The following is a 7,024-nucleotide window of genomic DNA, read 5'->3' as shown; positions in this document are numbered from 1 at the left end:
CTCTTCTGACAGACTCCATCTTCAGTTTCTTCCAGTCTTGCTTGGGTCTTGCATTGTCCTTCTGCAAAGTTTCTCTGTGGGTTTGGGTGAAAAACAGGTAATTACCTCTCTTCTCCTGGTCGCTGGAGGTCACTCTTGTATTTACCTATTGGGGTCCCAAGTGCGTTCAGCTCCCCTCTACAGATCTTACTCACCTGGGTGGGGGTCCGACCTTCACATTCCACTTTTTTAGTACATGGCTTGTTCTCCCCCTAGGGTTCCTGTTGCATACTGTTCTTTCACTGTTTTCTATTGCATTTCAATGCCTTTTCCTATGTACCAGTGTGTATATATAATTGTGTTTACTCACCTGCTAACAGAGCATAACCTATATAGTAATTTAGTATTGATGTTACCAAATAAAGTACCTTTATTTTTGTAACACTGTGTGGTTCTCTCATGTGTGTAAGTGTTGTGTGACTACAGTGGTATTGCATAAGCTTTGCATGTCTCCTAGATAAGCCTGGCCTGCTCATCCACAGATACCTATAGAGAGCCTGGCTTCCTGGACACTGCCTACACTACACTAATAGGGATACCTCGACCTGGTATAGGGTGAGAACACCTTAGGCATATACCACACACCAGGCCAGCTTCCTACATTGGTGGTCTAGTGTCGGGATAAGCACTTGCAATTGCCTTACCACTCTGCCACTGGGTACTTTCCACAGGAAAGGCTAGTACTGTTAGGTACACAATACATCTAGTATTAGGGATCTAGTCTCCTGAGTTTGGGTAAGCTAGGGGTTGGTATAGCCCTTGCTCCAAACTTTGCTGGGAGCCTAGTGCTAGAGTAGTTAGGGACTCTACACCACTCTAGCTAGCTGACATGTCTTCAGCAGAGCATACCTCTCAGCCCATGGATTCTCCCTATGAGAACCGGACCTTCCAAGAACTTAGGGAGATATGTGCTGAGAGAAAGCTGAAGACAGGGAGAAATCCCAATAAATTCTTCTTCTGGGCCTGCTCCTCCAGGATGGCCAGGAACATGCTGGTAGCCAGGAGGTGAGGAGGAAGAAGGAGAGTCTGACCGTCAAGTGCTAGAAAAAGATGATTTAGCCACTGAGGTGGGTCAGGAAGTACCCAAGGAGGATCAGGAAACGTCTAGACACACCCACAGTCCTGTCAGGAGCACTGTTAGCAGTTTAAAGGGGGGTCACACCAGTAGGTCCACCTTTGTCCATAGAGGGCTGGTTGAGAGGGTGTCCAAGAATAGGAATAGATCCTCCTCTGCCCACTCTCACATCTCCTTGATATCTGAGGGAACCCACTGCTCAACTTCAGGGGAAGAATCTCTAGGCAGGGAACTCAGGCAACTGAGAATAGAGGAAGACAAGCTGAGGCCGCAGTAGCAACAGCTAGCCTTAGATAGGGAGGCCTTGGCAGTGGAGAGAGAAATGCAGGGGTTGGGGTTAGGACCCCTACATGGCAGACGTACTAGTTTCAGGGAAAACAGGGTCAAGGAGGACTCTTTCGACTCTAGGAACCTGAACAAAGTAGTCCCACCTTACAAGATGGGTGATGACATGTACAAGTGGTTCACTGGTCTGGGGAGGGCCTGTAAGGTACAGCGGGTCCCTCAGAGGCAGTGGGCAGCTATTTTGTGGCTCTCCTTCTCTGACAAGGGTATGGACAGACTCCTCACAGTCAGAGAAGAAGATGCAGACAACCACACAGTTTTAAAATATGCACTTTTAGGAGCCTTTGGTCTGACTACTGAACAATATGGAATCAAGATGAGAGAGACCAGGGAAGAGTCCTCACAGAATTGGGTTGATTTTGTGGCCTGTTCCTTGAAGGCCCTGGAAGGCTAATTGCATGGGAGCAAAGTCAATGATTATCAGGGCTTATACAGCCTAATCTTAAGAGAGCACATTTTGAATAATTGCGTGTCTGATCAGCTGCATCAGTACCTGGTGGACTATGATCTGACCTCTCCCCAAGAACTGGGTAAGAAGGCAGACAAGTGGGTCAGCACCAGGGTGAGTAGGAAGATTCACACAGTGGGTGACCACAAAATGAAGGAAGCAGGTAAGTCTCAGTATAAGCGTGGGGACAAAGATAAAAAAAAAGTCTTTATCAGCCCACAAAACCCATCTGGTGATGGGAACAAATCCTCCTCTTCCTCTTCCTACTACAAAAAGCCTTGGTGTTATGTTTGCAAAAACAAAGGCCGTAGGGCAGGGGAGAGCTCCTGCCCTATGAAAGGCACCACTAAGTCTTCCACCACTACTACCCCCACTTGTACTTCTAGTTCCCCTCACAATAGCAGTAGCGGTGGGACTACTAACAGTAGTCAATCTAAGAGTGTATCTGGGCTCACCTTAGAGTCTGTAGTGGGGTCTGGGCTAGTTAGAGAGACCACTGAGGCTGTCTTGGTCCCTGCTGGGGGCATTGACTTCGCCACCCTTGTTGCCTGTCCCCTTAATATGGGTATGTACAATCAGCATCCCCTCATAAATGGTGGTGAGGCTGAGGCCTACAGGGACACAGGTGCCAGGCTCACTATGGTGACTGAAAAACTGGTGTCTCCTGAGCAACACCTACTTGGTCACACGTCATAAGTGACTGACATTCAGAACAAGACCTTGTTCCACCTCATGGCAGTTATTGATTTCAGCTGGGTGGGTGGGTGGGTGGGGGGAGGGGGGTGTAACAGGTCCTAAAAAGGTTGTGGTTTCCTCAGACCTAACTGTAGAATGTCTACTAGGGGACGACTTGGAGACCTCAGCTTTGGCAGAGGTGGAATTGGAGGTGCACGCAGCAATGCTGAGCATCCAGGGCATATCTATGCCCTTACTAGAGCACAGGCTAAGAAGCAAAAAGAGCAAGGAACCTTGGAGCCTGGAACAATGGCCTAAGAGCTTCCTAAATCCAAGGGCAGGAACTGTAAGAAGTTATGCCCTACTCGAGCCGCCAGTGAGGATTCAACTCTTGAGGGTTCAGAATCCACTCCCTGGGTGGAACCTACACCAGAGGAGCTTCAAGCTGACACAGCTGAACTCTTGGGTGCAGGGGGGCCACCAGGGATGAGCTCAGTAGGGAACACCAAGTTTATCCAACACTGGAGAGCTTGAGGCAGCAAGCTGCAGCACAACAGGCAGGGGATGTCAGTGGCACCCATAAGGTGTACTGGGAATACAGACTCCTTTATTCAGAGTCCAGGGATCTCAAAGTTGGTGCCACCAGAAGATTGGTGATCCCTCTGAAATGTAGGGAATTTCTGTTGACCCTTGCACATGACATTCCCCTGGCAGATCACTTGGGGCAAAGTAAGACTTAGGACAGGCTTGTCCCGCACTTTCACTGGCCCCACATGTCAGAAGACACAAATGTGTTTTCTCGCTCCTCTGTCACTTGTCAAGACAGGTGGCAACCCAAAGGCCCCCCTCACTTCCACTTCCAGTGGTTTTGGTTCCCTTTGAGAGGGTTGGGGTAGATATTGTTGACCCCTTAAACCCTCCATCAGTCTCTGGGAACAGATGTATACTGGTGGTAGTGGACAATGGCACCAGGTAACCGGAGTCCATTCCTCTTAGGACCACTACAGCTCCTGCAGAGGCCAAAGCCCTCCTCATTATCTTTTCAAGGGCGGGCTTCCCAAAAGAAGTGGTATCAGACAGAGGTGCAAACTTCATGTCTGTATACCTGAAAGCCACGTGGAAGGAACGTGGTGTGACTTACAAGTTCACCACCCCTTACCATCCCCAGACAAATGGCTTAGTAGAGAGATTTAATAAAACTCTCAAGGGTTTGATAATGGGGCTCTCTGAAAAACTCCGCAGGAGATGGAATGTCCTATTACCATGCCTTCTCTTTCCCAACAGGGAGGACCCTCAGAAGGGTGTGGACTACGGCCCATGTCAAGTTCTGTTTGGGCACCCTGTTAGAGATCCCCTTGCTTTTGTTAGGTAACGCTGGGGACAACTTCTCAGGCCCCCAAACAAGACATAGTGGACTATGTGCTTGGCCTCAGATCAAGGATGGCTGAGTACATGAAGAGGGCTACTAAAAACCTTCAGGCCAGCCAGGAGCTCGGGAAGCAATGGCATGACCAGAAGGCTGTCCTAACTGTCTACCAGCCAGGACAGGAAGTGTGTGTCCTGGAGCCTGTGGCTCTCAGGGCACTCCAGGCAAAGTGGAGTGGTGCCCACACCATTGTGGAGAGAAAAGGGGGGGGGTCAGCTACCTGGTAGACCTTGGCACTCCCGGAAGCCCCCATAACCCCTATTCTGATAGGTCAGACATGGCTCTGCTCATGGCTACTGATGAGCGACAGGAAGAGGAAAGAGACCCTCTCCCTGACCTCTTCTCCCACAATACAACTGATGGCTCAATTGATGGGGTAGTCCTTTCTGTCTGCCTCTCTGAGTCCCAAAAGGAGGACTGTAGAAACATCCTAGGGCAGTTCTCAGAACTCTTCTCCCTGACACCTGGTCAGACCACACGGTGTAAACACACCATTGACACAAGGGACAGTTTGCCTGTGAATAGCAAAATTTACAGACAACCTGACCATGTGAGGGAGTGCATCAAATCTGAAGTTCAGAAGGTGCTAGACCTAAGGGTTATTGAGCCCTCAGATAGCCCTTGTCCAGCCCTGTAGTGCGTGTCCCCAAACCTCACTCCCGAGATGGAAAAAGAGAAATTAGGTTTTGTGTTGACTACAGAGGTCTCAAAACAGTTAAAAAACACTGATGCTCTTCCTATATCTAGGGCAGATGACAAGTATCTGAGCACCTTTGACTTGACTGCTGGCTACTGGCAGATCAAGTTGGTAGATGATGTTAAACCCAAAACAGCATTTTCCACCCCTAGTGGGCATTATCACTTTACAGTGATGCCCTTTGGGTTGAAAATTGCACCTGCCACATTTCAGAGGCTGGTTTATAAAGTTCTACAGGGGTTGGAAAGCTTCAGTGTAGCATATCTGGATAATATAGGTGTATTTAGCTCCAGCTGGGAGAATCACCTGGTCTACCTAGGACAGTGGTCTTCAAACTTTTTTAGCCACTCCCCCCCCCCCAGAAAACTTTTTTAGAGGTTGGGCCCTCCCTCCCCACCACTACCAGAGGACAATTTCTGTATGTTGGTACTCTGCATCATCAACAGCTATCACCACCTGCATATCCCAAATCATAGCTGGTTATATTTGGCAAATAATATTGAACATGTGTTTAGCAAACTGAAGATTTGTGACTGCCTATGGGCCTCACTTACAAGAATCGGATGCGCCGACATTGATGCGTCAGATTTCTTCTGTTTCCCTATGATCCCCTAACAACGTCATAGATCCTCTGTATTTACAATACAGAGCTCCATGGTGCACGTTTTCACAGATGCATCAGAAAGTGTGATGCATCTGTTGGCGCTGAGCTTACGCAATGTTGGACAAGATCCGTAAAATGACACTGCTCTAGCAATGTGAGGAGGCTCTCCTTGGAAAAACCCCAGCATCAATTTTACGCCTACTCTGAGCAGGCGGTACAGTTTTGACGCAGTGAAGTCTCAAAATGACAAAGTGAAATGTAAATTTAACTGCGTCAGAACTATGTGGCTTTCTCCCTGGTAAGGCCTACCCTGCATACATTATACCTGGGGAAGGTATAATGTGACGGAAAGCTTTACAAACTGACGCATTGGGCCCCGTGTGTCAGTTTGTAAATCTGCAGCAGTTCTGTGCACTGCTAACGTCACTGGTGCGCCCATAAAAAAATGATGCAGCAGTGGTGTAAAGGGCATGTTAATTAGGCCCACAATATCACGGTCCCCATACTTTTTTACGGACTTCAACCGCTGCTTCCAGTTTGTTGGTATAGTCACAGCAAAGTAGCAAACATAAATGCATACAGTATTCTCCAAAGTGTCGGTTCTGCTTTACACACACGAGCAGAATATTGGTTAGCTGCTGGTGTGCTCTCTGACCTACTTGAAGCGATTCTTAGCAAAAATATCTCCTTCGACTGTTGAAGAGACATATAGGTCTTTGAAGTTACTACTTATATAAATAAGGGGGCAACATTGATGTTTTCTTATTGCCCCCTTTCTTCCCCTTAATATGAGTCCACCATTTCCCGAGTTTCTCATTTTACAGATGTTCTCCGGCACACTCTAAGATGTTTTCGAAACGACGAAACCAAAATTGTATTTTTTAAAGGTGTAAATGAAATGCAGCAAATGCAACTGTGTAGCTCAATGAAACGGCTCACCTGCAGTAAGTGCTGTATCGAAAAATGTAGTTTACCATTTACATTTCTTTCAATGATTACCATGCCTCCTTGGTAAACATTTGAAGACATGCTTTAAGAATTCGTTCTTCTTCCATTTCCACACCACATCGCTAGCAGCATGGACCCCATCTTCACATGAAGAGCATCAAACCTGTAACTAGGATGCAGCGCTACCTGTGCAACTATTTAGCATAACATTTCCCAGAGTTCTCTGCTCGCCGGTATGGAATATTTGGGGCAGAGAGTGGACGGAACCTGATAAAACAATCCTAACAAAGTGTATTATTTTGCCTGTTAGAAGCCAGTGGAGGTGTAGTAATTCTTGGACAACTAAACGTTTCCTTGGTCTTTGTATCATGAGGTGGTACCCCGAGACGCACCTTTATTCGCCTTTTTATTGTTAGCTTTGCGCAGTGGCAGTATCGTAGCCAATGAGGTTTAACCGAGGCGCGATTATTGCTTATTGAAAACTTTACCCAATACCCCGCCATGAAGATTTGAAATATAGTCGATATTGGCAATTTTTGACAGTCTCCAAGGAGACTGAATATTAATGTAAAAAAATAAGATTTTTTTTAGTAGTTTATGTGAACGTGTTGGTGTCTGGTAGACCACACAGAGGCCCATATTTATACTTTTTGACGCTAAACTGCGCTAACGCAGTTTAGCGTCAAAAAGTTTTGCGCCGGCTAACGCCATTCTGAAGCGCCATGCGGGCGCCGTATTTATTGAATGGCGTTAGCCGGCGCAAGCAG

General features: G+C 47.3%; 1 non-coding gene across 1 annotated transcript; it reads left to right on the top strand.

Annotated features, from left to right (window-relative positions):
- Nucleotides 1–6,671: 6,671 nt before the first annotated feature.
- LOC138266702 (U4 spliceosomal RNA) lies at nt 6,672–6,812 on the top strand. Its single transcript, XR_011199635.1, has one exon. It is a non-coding gene; the product is annotated as a U4 spliceosomal RNA (small nuclear RNA).
- The last annotated feature ends 212 nt before the right edge of the window (nt 6,813–7,024 follow it).

This window comes from Pleurodeles waltl, chromosome 11, assembly GCF_031143425.1.
Source record: "Pleurodeles waltl isolate 20211129_DDA chromosome 11, aPleWal1.hap1.20221129, whole genome shotgun sequence".
Taxonomy (NCBI): Eukaryota; Metazoa; Chordata; class Amphibia; order Caudata; family Salamandridae; genus Pleurodeles; species Pleurodeles waltl.
Note: the sequence above shows the minus strand (reverse complement) of the source record. Positions and strands in the feature narration are given on the sequence as shown.